Source organism: Salvelinus sp. IW2-2015, linkage group LG20, assembly GCF_002910315.2.
Source record: "Salvelinus sp. IW2-2015 linkage group LG20, ASM291031v2, whole genome shotgun sequence".
Taxonomy (NCBI): Eukaryota; Metazoa; Chordata; class Actinopteri; order Salmoniformes; family Salmonidae; genus Salvelinus; species Salvelinus sp. IW2-2015.
In genome coordinates, this window is record NC_036860.1 from 12,545,544 (window position 1) to 12,559,569 (window position 14,026).

Below are 14,026 nucleotides of genomic sequence, written 5' to 3' on the forward strand. Positions count from 1 at the left end.
AACCCTGGTTGTAGTTCACTCAGGGTTAATGTACCATCGTTCAGTTTTGGGCGTCATCAACCTGTATTTTCCCCAGCTGAGTCATGTACTGTAAATGCCTAGCCTGTTTAATTCAGGATTAACGCTGCACTCAGTAGTGAGCACAGCATTCAGTCTGTCCTAGGAAATGCATTCCACTATCTATGTATCAAATGAACAGAACCCCTTTGTTGGAGTTGCATTTCTCTTTTTCTCAGTTTATTTGCAGTCCTTCCCATATTAGATGTTATATAACAAGTAAATATGCTTGTCTGCCGTTCACACAAAGTTTAAAACCATTCTGAGCCATCTCAGCAGTACTTAGTGTGATTTAATGGGTGACCGACAGTGATATGTGTTTTTCACCAGAGGCTGGGGAATTGAAAGACAACAGTGTTACAGCTAATGCCTTTTACACGAGCATACAATCACACATCTGAGGCCTCAGTCACCACCACCACCACCGTTCAAACCCACGAACGTCTTTATTTCCTTGCACATTGTTTAACGACTGGGTGTCGGCTGTTGGTTTACCCCTTTTATTTGTTATTTCTAAAAATAGAATGTTATTTCGTAAGCTTTTCTTTCTTTCTTTTTTTACAGATCCCTTTTTTCGGAGCTGCAAAAAGCAATTTCAACTTGTGTGTTTTTGTGTTATATTTATTTTATGAAAAAGAAAGAGCATTTGGCCTCTCTTGCTCACATGTTTGTCCTCCATCTTTTACCCCAGATGTGAAGGTCCCCGACAAATCAGAGACCAAGCGCTACAGTGAGATCTTCCGGGACTTCGATAATTTTGAACTCTCTTTGGTCAACTCGTAAGTCTGACTTTTAGATTCACTCATCGTGTACACTTATTACCATTGTCACCCTCCACATCATAATCAGTCCATCATTCAGAACACCTTGACATGTTTTACATTTTAGTCCTTTAGCAGACTCTTATGCAGAGCGACTTACAGTGCATTCATCTTAAGGTAGCTCGGTGAGACAATCACATATCACATTCATAGTAAGTAAAACCTTTCCTCAATAAGGCAATTATCAGCAGTGAGCTAGTAAGAAAGACCAATGTGACTGTTAGTGCAGGGATTACTTTTTTATTTGTTGGGGGGGTCTGCTACTAGTTGCCAGAAAGAGGAAGTGTATACCTACGTGAGATTATAAACCGAGTATATTCTTCCTCTTACATCTATGTGTACATACAGTACCAGTCAAACGTTTGGACACACCTACTCATTCAAGGGTTTTTCTTTATTTTTACTATTTTCCAGGTGTGTCCAAACTTTTGACTGGTACTGTACCTTAGTTTGATAGGTCCTATTTAAGAGTAACCCTTCATAATGGTTTTTTAGGTGCTTCATAAATCATTCAAGGTGGAAAAGGGGTTATGTCGCATTTGTCAATGCACCAGATGTAAGGACCTGAAAGTAATACCTTTTATATATTCTGAACACAAATATAAACGCAACATGTAAAGTGCTGGTCCTATGTTTCATGAGCTGAAATAAAAGATCCCAGAAATGTTCCATATGCACAAAAAAAAAAAAAATCTCTCAAATTGTGTTCACAAATTTGTTTACATCGACTGTTAGTGAGCATTTCTCCTTTGCCAAGATAATCCATCCACCTGACATGTGTGGCATATCAAGTAGCTGATTAAACAGCACGATCATTACACAGGTGCACCTTATGCTGGGGACAATAAAAGGCCACTCTAAAATGTGCAGTTTTGTCACATTACACAATTCCACAGATATCTCACATTTTGAGGGAGAGTGCAATTGGCATGCTGACTGCAGGAATGTCCACAAGAGCTGTTGCCAGATAATTTAACGTACATGTCTCTACCATAAGCCACCGCCAACGTCATTTCAGAAAATTTGGCAGTACGTTCAACTGGCCTCACAACCACAGACCACGTGTAACCACGCCAGCCCAGGACCTCCACATCCGGCTTCTTTACCGGCGGGATCATCTGAGGAGGGTGGGGTGGTGCTGAGGAGTATTTTTCTGTGTAATAAAGCCCTTTTGTGGTGAAAAACAAATTCTGATTAGCTGGGCCTGGCTCCCCACCCATGGCTGTGCCCCTGCCCAGTCATGTGATATCCATAGATTAGGGCCCAATGAATTTATTTCAATTGACTGATTTCCTTATATGAACTGTAACTTAGTAAAATATATTTTTGTTAAGTATAGTATGAATTTGCCCAGAAATATTAAGTGAAGCATCTAGTAATTATAAAGGATTTACGAAGGCTTCATAAAGCCATTATAACATTTATCTGCCCTCTGCTCCATCAGCACTGTGGAGGAGATGTTTCTAGACCCTGACTCCCAGTCAATCGCTGAGACCGTCTCTACGGAAACCACCGACAACACTGAGCTGGATCACGTGACGGTGGGGGAGCAGTACTATCAGTCAATCAATTAACTAATCAACATTATTTATAAAGCAATTTTTACACCAGCAGTTGTCACAAAGTGTTTTACAAATACCCAGGCTAAAAACAAACAATCAATCAATCAATTGTTACTATGTTATCTCTGTCAATCAATCAACATTTTTTTTCTAGCCTGGTGCTCCGTTGTGTTGATACTTTTGGTACGGTTTGTACTAGCCAACAGGGGAATCATTTGAATTTAGGTTCCGCTCATATTCTACTGATATGAAGTACAGTGTATATCGTCTTGTCTCCAAATCCATTTCTCTGTGTAATGGTCTGTATTCTGCCCTGCAGTGTGAGGATGTCTACCCCGCAGATTGTGATGACAAAGATGGAGGTCTATCAGGTATGTTTGTAATACAATCAAATGTATTTATAAAGCCCTATTTACATCAGCAGATGTCACAAAGTGCTTATGCAGAATGTGGTGTGTTGTATGCATGTGTGTTTTTCCATTTTGTTCTATTTCAATCGAAATGACCCCAACCCTGGTGTGCGTAACGGAGGAGGTTTGTTGGTTCAGCGTGATGAGTAACCTTGCCAGAGACATAAAGACTTGCATTAGCTCCCACAGCTAAAACCTACTTAGGCTATAGCTCAGCAGGCTGAGGCATGTAGCACACAGGTGACCCAGGTTCAAGCCCAGTTGGTAACATGTGCAAACCCTTGTGGTTTAGGCTTAGACTTCAGTATCCATGGTGTGCAGCAGGGCATTTGTAAATGCTAAGAGAGATTTCGCTACATAACAGCCAGCAGTAATTAGAGGACAGGGCTTATAGTTGTAATGTGTTGAAGGTGACTAGCGTCTGTGATCTCTATCACCAGCACCATATGTTCCTCGTGTCCATTACCCATTTTAGACAGAAGATRTGGTACTGTATGTTACCTGCAAAAAAGCATTCAGCCCCCTTGACTTTTTCCACATTTTGTTACTTTACAGCCTTATTCCAAAATGTATTAAATCGTTTTTTCCCCTTATCAATCTACACATAATACCCCATAATAAAAAAATTAAAAATTGTTTTTAGAAATATTACATTTACATAAGAATTCAGACCTTTTACTCAGTACTTTGTTGAAGCACCTTTGACAGCGATACAGCCTCAAGTCTTCTTGGGTGTAACGCTACAAGCTTGGCACACCTGTATTTGGGGAGTTTCTCCCATTCTTCTCTGCAGATCCTCTCAAGCTCTGTCAGGTTGGATGGGGAGCGTTGCTGCACAGCTATTTTCAGGTCTCTTCAGAGATGTTCGATCGGATTCAAGTCCGGGCTCTGGCTGGGGTACTCAAGGACATTCAGAGACTTGTCCAGAAGCCACTCCTGTTGGAAGGTGAACCTTTGCCCCAGTCTGAGGTCCTGAGTACACTGGAGCAGGTTTTCATCAAGGATCTCTCTATACTTTGCTCCGTTCATCTTTCCCTCGATCCTGACTAGTCTCCCAGTCCCTGCCGCTAAAAAACATCCCCACAGCATGATGCTACCACCACCATCCTCCTTCACCTTAGGGATGGTGCCAGGTTTCCTCCAAATGTGACGCTTGGCATTCAGAACAAAAAGTTAATCTTGGTTTCATCAGACCAGAGAATCTTGTTGATCATGGTCTAAGAGTCTTTAGGTGCCTTTTTGCAAACCAAGCGGGCTGTCATGTGCCTTTTACTAAGGAGTAGCTTCCATCTGGCCAGTCTACCATAAAGGCCTGATTGGTGGAGTGCTGCAGAGATGGTTGTCCTTCTGGAAGGTTCTCCCATCTCCATAGAGGAACTCTAGAGCTCTGTCACAATGACCATCAGGTTCTTGGTCACCTCTCCAGAGGGTGTGACAATAAGTCTTGTACAAACTTGGACCCAGGCACAGAGAAACACAGCAGGCAGAGGTGAGGATTAATCCAGAACATTTACTGAAGCTTACACAGCAAAAACAACAAAGCACTGGCACATGAATCACTAAACAAAACAAGAGACCTGAGCAACCGGCCCAGTCCACAGAGGACCTAATAGTCATACACCAGGTGAACCCAATAAACCCAATCAGGCTCACCTGGACACCTGAAAATACAGGTGGACTCCAATCAAGTTGTAGAAACATCTTATGGACGATCAAAAGAAACAGGATGAACCTGAGCTCAATTTCAGTCTCATAGCAATATACTTATGTAAATAAGGTATTTCTGTTTTTTATTTTTAATACATTTGAGAGAAAAAAATTGAAAAACCTGTTTCCGCTTTGTCATTATGGGGTATATTGTGTAGATTGATGAGGATTTATTTATTTTTTGATCTATTTTAGAATAAAGCTGTAACGTAACAAAATGTGGAAAAAGTCAAGAGGTCTGAATACTTTCTGAATGCTCTGTAAGGCAATATTTATTTCAAACAGCCCCTTATTACCAGTTGTTTGCAGGTATACCCCTTTTATACATATCAGTGGGTAATTGGCAAATTCCAAGGGTTGGGGGTTGTTGTTGAACCATGGGGGCTGTTTGCATTTCAAATTAGGGATGTGTTAAACAATGGAAGTGTTAATGAATTTACCTGCAAAAAATCTGAGAACCATTCACACAGACCCAATACCTGTATTTTGGTTACAGGGTCAGTATAAATACAGGAATCATAACTAGGTGTTAAGTGGGTTTTATATGTTTTTCTACCCCCTATGCTTTTCAGAAATACCAAAAAAATCTAGTATAAAAATGCAGGCACAGTAAATTTGTGTGGTTTTGGTCTTTATGTGAAAGGGATGCAAGAGTCCAAGCCATTCTCTTCTGGAAACACTGGTGACTGACACTAATAGACAGCCAATCCAGGTGGGATGTGATGAGTGATGTGGGCGGGACTAGTGGGGTGACAGCCAGTCACGGTGGTTGATCTCCAACTATTCAATCTGTCTTGTTGACGTGTAATTAGCCGGTGGCGCTAATTGCCTCTGTGTTAACGAGATTAGGAGAAGACTGGAGAGGGTGGGGAGGGAGAGAGGATTAGAGCTGCAGACAGATGCTCTCTAGTTTACCACTCAGACATATCCATCAAACAGGAGAGAGAGAGGGAGGAAGGAAGAGGGGAAGGAAGGGATGAGAGAGGGGGAGAGAGGGAGATAGAGGTCGAGGGAATGAGAGAGGAAGGGAGAAATGTGGGAGTGAGGGAGAAAGGGAGGAATAGGGGAGGTAGAGAGGGATGGGGAAAAAGAGAGGGGGATATCCCTTACGGAAAAAACGACATCAATTTCACATGTGATCTCATGTGAAGTTAATATGATTACATGTGACATGTTAAAGAAGCATGTGATAGCATGAAACTACACGTGAAAACATTTAAGCACATGTGAAAACATGATAACATGGGAATGCAACATTTCAACAGGTGATACCATGAAAATACACGTGACAACATTTGGAAGTTTTTCATGTGAAAGTGCAAATTTGATTTTCACACATTTGAAAATGCAATTCCACATGTGAGAGTTAGATTTTAACATGTGAAACTGCAAATTCCACATGTGAAAAGATGGTGTGCACATGTGAACAACTGACCTCATTTGTGTCTCTTTTGTTTTCACACGTGAACATTTCAGCTCAACATGTGAAAAAAGTTAAAGGAAGTMATGAAATGGTATAGGCGTTTTAAGGTAACTGGTACGCCGATCAGCTAAAATAGTGTCACTTAAAAAAAAAAAAAATCTATGACAACATGATTACCTTTGACATCAAATCAAATTTGATTGGTCACACATATTTAGCAGATGTTATTTTGGGTGTAGCGAAATGCTTGTGTTCCTAGCTCCAACAGTGCAGTAGTATTTACGTTTTCACAACAATGCACACATCTAAAAGTCAAAGAATGGACTGAAGAAATATATAAATATTAGGACAATATGACGCCACCTGGGATTTGAAATGCGCTTATCTTTCTGCTGCGCCACAAAGCCTGTATCATTCTCAGAAGTCCCCTACACGTTCATTACATATAATACCTCGCTGCACTGCTTTTTTTTATATCAGTTAATATGACTATTCTCTCATCATTGATTCCATTGACTTATTTCAGTAATTTGAGGGTTTTCTGTGTAGTTGTCTAATGTTGGTGAGGCATATCATTCTGTTTTAATATTACTCCTGAATGAATAACTAGGATAAATATAATAGTTTTCTTGAGTGTATTATACAAAGCTGACATTTACTATTAAGTCAAAAGTATAAGAATACAGGTGACACTAGTCATTGACACAGACATGGTGGTGTAGCAGGAAGATGTGAATGCTGTGAACCATGAGGTTGTGAGTTCAAATCCCAGGTGAGGACCTGTTGAATAATTATTACTGTATAAATAAACRTACGCAATGTAATCATGTAGGTTGGAAACACTGCGGCTATTTCGTGATGTTCCGGCGACATCCTAACAACATGWTTTTGTCTGCAGGGCATCATGTGAAAATGTCAATCCGCATGTGAAAGGTTATGTGATCATGTGAAATATCATCACATGTGAAGTGTTCCAAAACAACATGTTTTTTTCATGTGACATTTCACAGGTGAAAGAAAATGTTACATGTGCAAAACATCGTGATTTTCCACATGTTTTTCCATAAAGGGATGGGAGGGAAAAGAGAGAAACAGACAGAGGGGAAGAGTGAGTACAGAGTGAGTAATGAAAAGAGCATTGTTCAGCCTGAGAGACAAAAAACTACAAAGGAGACAGAAAGGAAGACTAGTGAGATGATGGGGAAATAGGAATGAGAGGGGGACATGTTAGACCAGGGTCTTGTTCAGTAGGACACAACGTAGCAGAACATTTTGCAATGGAAACTGAAAAACATTTTTTWATTTTTTATTCACAACGCTTTGAAATGTTTTCCCCCTACTGAACGCAGCCCACTTGTTTCTCCAGGAACTGTGTATGTATGTAGGGATGTCCTTTGACCCCATTAAACCCCAATTCCATGGACACAGACACACGTTGCCGTAATGCAGATTAAGGATTACACGACCACGTAGAGCAGTGTTTAAATAAGACATTAGAATGGAAACATCCTGGAGCCGTGCCTATTCGCTGTGCTGCACGCCACGGAAGGCCTCACGTCACCCACTGCAGCGCACCAGACAGTCACCTCTTCTTGGTGTGGGTTGCCCCTAGATGCTGATCTTTTTTTTGTGTTGTAAGATTTTATTTGATCTTTTAGAAACAGTACAAAATATACACATACAAACGGAAACATCAGACAAACATCAACTACATCACAACTGCACAGACCCGTAAGCACAGACCCCAATCTCCAGCCCCCGCATCACTTTCCATCACATGGCCTAAAACAGCACCATTTCTCTCCGTAGACCACCCGCTTTCAATATTTAAATAATAAATCATGACATTTGTCCATTATGCTAATGATGGCGGATTGATTGATTTCCACGTTTTTAGTATACGTTATTTTTTTCAAGATGAGCGATGAAACGAGAATCGTTCAACCCATCGGGTATCTCACGACACCCCCATATGCCATGTCTTGAAATATGCAGACCGACAGGTTAAAGGGAAGTTTACACTTTAATACTTCTGACAGCCAACTGTCTAGCTCCGCCCACAACTTCCGGACTTTATAGCGTTCCCAGAAAGCATGGATTGTTGAGTCATTATTAGTTTTATACTTCAGACATGACTCTGCCATTGTGCTGTAGAATTTGTGAATTTTGTCTCTTGTATAATAAATTCTATACATTAGTTTATACTGGGTTAAGCATACATTTTCGTTAACTGTAATTTCGGGAGCACTTTACTTAACACCCAGCCTACGTGGTCATAACCATGCTATAATATGTCATAACAGCTGACAGAACTTGTCATAACCTGCCATAATATGGTCATAACACTGTCATGACCCAATAATTTACACCTGTTGTGACATATATTGCGTTATTTTATGGATGGTTATGACACCTACATACGAGTGTCAAAACCCACATTTATTCAAATGTATTTTTTCCCTGCCAAGAAGTTTCCTTTCGTTTCAAAGTTAATTTCTTAAGTCCTTTGTTGTTTGTTGTAATACATTCTTTACAGTCATGTTTTTTTCATCGCACTGTATTTTAAATAACTTCTCGAAAATATACTACGACACTGTCATAAAGGCTTATGACCATCATAATCGTATAAGCCAATCACGTACATTCCCTTATAAAGTGGGTGGTTCGAGGCCTGAATGCTGATTAGCTGACAGCTATCGTATATCAGACCGTATACCACGGGTGTCTTGTCCTGCTCCGTACATCTGCTCCTGTATTCATCCCAGTCATCAGCAACAGAGCATTGGGATAGGTGCATATCAGACATTAATGTGTGCGCAATTACAATGTTAGTTTTAATATGGTCAATTTCAGAAAATGTTATATAACGTAAACATATTGTTGACAGGTTGGCTATAGTGTAATGGAATGTTTTGCCTTGTGTGGTAGGTTTTGTGGGTTTGGACAGTCTTATGTAGGTTTCTTATATGTCACAACAGGTCTAAATATATGTGTCATGACAGTGTACATCAGCTGTTTCGACAGATTATGACATGGTTACGTGTTATGACGCTGGCTGTCAAGTGAAGTGTTACGTTATTTCGTTATGCTCCAACTTTACCTCCATCCTGTGCCAACATCCGTTCTTTTTAASTCTTGGTTTCAATAGTTTATATTTTTTTTCTACGAGATTGTCAGTTGGTTAGGCTCTCTGCGAGGTTTTATATATCTTACCTATCATATGAACATCCTTTTCTGACTCAAATAAGATTCCCTAAATGTTGCTCTGATGCCCAAAAGATGTCAAATCGAGTCGTAATAGGTCACTTTTAAGTTGTATGTATTTGAAACGATCAAATATTATCTTTTGGTCAATTTGGCATTTTCCCCACTAATGATTAAGGTTAGGATTGGGGGAGAGGAAGCTGATTCTAGATCTGCACCTGGGGGAAACTTCACCCCGGAGCACCTCTTCTTTACCATGTTACTAAGCATATAGCTATACCTTCCCTCTGGGTGCCCTCCTCCTCTCTCTTYATTCAGTTACATCTAATACAGAGTCCTGCCCTCCCCCTCACCCGACCCACTCTTCCCAATCCCAAATTCTCCCAGCTACCCCCTCACCAGTTTGGAGCTGATCTGTAATAAGTCAAATGGAGGGGCGAGGCGTGGGGCTGCGGATTGGGGCGAGCGGTGGGGGTAGGGTGGTAGGGCTGATGAGTTGAGTGGTCCGTGCCGTGGCCTGCTTTCTGTAATGCCTGTCATCTGTCCCGTCGGGTTGACATTGATTGATCCTTGCACTGTATATGTGTCAACTGTGTTGTCAACTGTGTTGTTTATCTGTGTTAGTTGGTGTCAAGGGTAAATAACAGTATGGGCCGAGTTCGGAGCTTGTGTAACTAACTGCTGTTGGCACTTGTGTAACACAAGTTGACATTCTGACCGTCGTATATCAATATTCCTGATTTACTGTAATTCCACTAACCTACAGCTGTGAAGTTCTCTCTACTGAGACAGAAAGGGAGAGAGAGAGAAAGAGAGCTTGGGAGAGGGTGAGAAAGAGAGAGATGGGGGGGAGATCAGGTACAGAAAAAATGCTGTAAGGAGGAGCATCAATAATCAGTTTGTACTGAGCTCGAACCCGATCCTCACCACATCCACCCTCATAGTCCTCTTGACAGGGTCTGCAAGTCGCACACACACACACACCAGGAGGTAAAACCTGGTTGTGATCTAAAGCCTGTCACTCCACAATCTGGACCTGCCCTCTCTGGATAATCCCTAGTCCCAGAAGCCAGCACAGGCAGAGCGGAGCGAGAGGGGACATACACACACACACACACACACACACACAAGTGGCACAGGGACACTCGTTGCCAAAGTGTGAAGGGGAGCCCACAAGAGAGGGAGACAGGGAGTGAGAGAGAGAGAGAGAGAGAGAGAGGTCAACGCAGCACAACACTCGGTCAGAAAGTCTTCATCGTTTTTGGTGGATTTTGCTCTCCGACATGGAGTTACTTGTTTCAAGGGAGAAGCCCGTTATATGCTCTGCTCTCACTCTGGGAACTGAGAGGGGCGTCTGTGACAACACACAGAGAGGACTCGAGCTCAGAAATAGAGTGTAGGACACAATGCATCTCTGTGTCGGAGAAGAAGAAGTGAAACAGGATATGGACTTTTCAGAAGACTGCGGTATTGACAGATCCAACAATCTATTCCTGTGCGTGCAGCTTGACCGTGGACAGGTCAAAGAAGTGGAAGGACAGCGGTACTGAGAGTGACGCTGCGAGATCACGAGTGAGGGGGGAAAAGAGGACTGAGAAAGCACATGACAGGGAAAGAGAGAGCAGAAAGGAGTGTGCGGGAGGAAGGAAGAAAGAAAGCACATGACATGCGTTGCAGGATTGTTGCATGTCGCCATCTGCTGCCACTGAGTCAGAGAGGAAGATGAGAGAGCAGTTGACTGACTTCAGACTGCTGTCAGTCACACCAACGCCCTGACTTCCATAACAACCATAACACAAAACACCCGCTCTGCTGTTGCCACATCGATTACAGCACTCTGGCACCGAGAAGTTGCCAGGGTAATCTTCTCAGACGACACATTTTCTCTCTCCTCTCTTCTCTCTCTCTCTCTCTCTCTCTCTCTCCCGCTCATCGTCTCTCTCTCTCTCTCTGCATCACGGATCGAAGCGCGTTCCTCGTTTCCTAGATGATCTGAACTCTCGTACTCTTTCTGGTTTCTGCGTCCGGCGAATACTGACGAGGAGTGCAGGGGCAGAAGTGCAGCAATGGGTAACACCCGAGTGGACTGGAGGGAGGCAGAGCAAAGAAGAGGAGGTGTGGATGTGTAAGAGAGCCAGGGAGAGATGAGACGAGGTATGGAGGAGAAGGGAGGAAGAGAGAGGAGGGTGTCTAAAAAGCCTGTTGGGAACCTCGGGCCATCCCTTTCTCTCTCTTTCCTTTCTTCACTTTCTGTCCGTCAAAGACAGTCTGTTTACCCTGGAGCAGCTGGTCTAGGCTGGACTGGAGAATTTCCTTGGGACCATTTAGTATTTCCCAACAAGATGACCGAAAGCTATGCATGCTTTGAGATGAACCAACCTATGACCACACCTCCACTCGTGGTGGTGTAGTAGTGACCACTTGGGAAACTGCGCACTGGACAATTGTGGACTCTTGGGACAAGCCCTGATGACCAGTCAATTCACAGTCTCTCTTCTCCATCCAGAGTTTGTTTTGGCTAAACACAAAACCTGTTGTGAAACAGAGCTATGTTTCTGATGACTCAACGGAACTGAAGAAAATAGGGAGATACCCCTTTTTTTGTCTGTTCTCTTTAAAATTGCTTTGTTTTTGTTTCTTGGATGACAAATTATTCGGATTTAGCACATTAATTGATAGTATGGGACACAAAGCAATACCCCGTGAGCCCAGCTTTTTTCCCTGGGAATCAGGGGGGAGAGGGGTCTTTTTTGGATCTACGCCCCGTGGGGGTCCAGACTGCCCGTTGTGGTGTGTGTGTGGGGTAAAAAGCCCTCCTGACTGTGTGCCATCAGGGTGAGGTAGTAGAGGATCATGCAAGTGATGCTTGATGTACTCACCATCCACCCAGGAAGCAGCCTGGCTCTGTGGGTCGCTGTTGAGGGAGGCGTGGAGCTGGCCTGCAGTATGCCGAAGATGTGGTGCCGGCTAGCGCCAAAGGCCTGCTGGCCTGGATGGAAAAGAGAATCAGCCTGGGTGAGTGGAGACGTGGGTGTGTACGTGGGTGTGGGTATTTCTGTGTCTGTCTGCCCTGTGTGTAGTTGGGTGTGTGGTGTGTTTTGTTTCTGTGTCTGTCTGCCTGTGGTGTACGTGGGTGTGGGTGTGTTTGTTTTCTGTGTCCTGTCTGCCTGTGTGTACTTGGGTGGTGTGTGTGTTTGTTTCTGTGTCTGTCTGCCTGTGTGTACGTGGGTGTGGATGTGTTTGTTTCTGTGTTTGTCTGCCTGTGTGTACGTGGGTGTGGATGTGTTTGTTTCTGTGTTTGTCTGCCTGTGTGTACGTGGGTGTGGGTGTGTTTGTTTCTGTCTGTCTGCCTGCTTGTCAGTCTGTCTGTCTCATATTCATACTTGCATATCTTACATTGACATAAACACATGATTTAATTAAAGTTAAGTGCACCTATCTCAAATTAGGGCATGGCCCATAGTGTATCACTGCAATGTGGTACAGACTCATTCAAAGTAACAAATGGACACAACTACCCAATTATAACATATTCACAAACACATATATTTGTAAATATGTGCTTGCATGTGAACAATGTGCTTTGCATATAAACAAATGAAATAGTTCACACACCAAATGTGAAGTATATACCATGTTTCTGGCATTCATAGACAGTTAAGCCTTCTCGAGACATAAGATAAACAAGAATAATTTTAGGACAACACGAAAGGCTCTCTTATCCCTCTGTAAAAAAGTTATTTTACTGGTATGGAACTGCAGTAACTACAGGAACCAAAGCTCTTCTCCTAGGAAAGACAAGCAGTTAAGTAGGCCTACACTGCCATTAGAGAATGTGTGTTTATTCCTCAACTGTAATAGGATAATAGACCTTRTGGTTGAACCCTGTGTGGAAGGATTAACAGTATTCTCCACAGTACCCTCTGGTGGTAAAACTTCGGTATTACAAGGACTGTTATAGGGACCATTTACATTCCTAGTGAGCAAAACTGGATATCCGAGAAAATAATTAACAATTTCAGGGACAGCAAGATATCACGGACCCCTTAGGTTGAGAAACACTGTTAGGGTATTACGGAGCAGTATAACCTACCCTGAGGAACACTAGGGTGGGGTATTACGGAGCGGTATTACGGTAACATTAGGGTATTACGGAGCGGTATAACTTACCCTGAGGAACACTGTTAGGGTATTACGGAGCATTATAACCTACCCTGAGGAACACTGTTAGGGTATTACGGAGCGGTATAACCTACCCTGAGGAACACTGTTAGGGTATTACGGAGCGGTATAACCAACCCTGAGGAACACTGTTAGGGTATTACGGAGCGGTATAACCAACCCTGAGGAACACTGTTAGGGTATTACGGAGCGGTATAACCTACCCTGAGGAACACTGTTAGGATATTACGGAGCGGTATAACCTACCCTGAGAACAGTTAGGGTATTACGGAGCGGTATAACCTACCCTGAGGGAAATGGAGAGAGGTCAGAGTGACAGTGTAGGGGAAGTGGTCAACATAGAGGGAAAGGTCTGAGCTATGGTCAGAGGTCTGAGCCACTGTGGACAGTGGTCAGTTGAATGCAGTGGAGGCTGGTGGAAGGAGCTATAGGAGGGCTCATTGGGCTAGAACGGATACATGGACCAGTATCACACGGCAAACCTATAGAAACCACCTGTTTGACTCCGTTTCCATTCTTCCATTCCAGCATTACACACGAGCCCATCCTCCTATAGATCCTTCCACCAGCCTCCACTGGTTGAATTGGTTTGCAACGCTGACACCAGCCAGCGAGAGTCATTTATCTAAAGGAGATCAGCAAGATTTAAGTGGTACTAAC

At 42.8% G+C, this 14,026-nt stretch overlaps 1 pseudogene; it reads left to right on the top strand.

Moving 5' to 3' along the window:
* The window catches only part of LOC111981606 (GEM-interacting protein-like), a 59,365-nt pseudogene that overhangs the window by 23,432 nt on the left and 21,907 nt on the right, over positions 1-14,026 (top strand).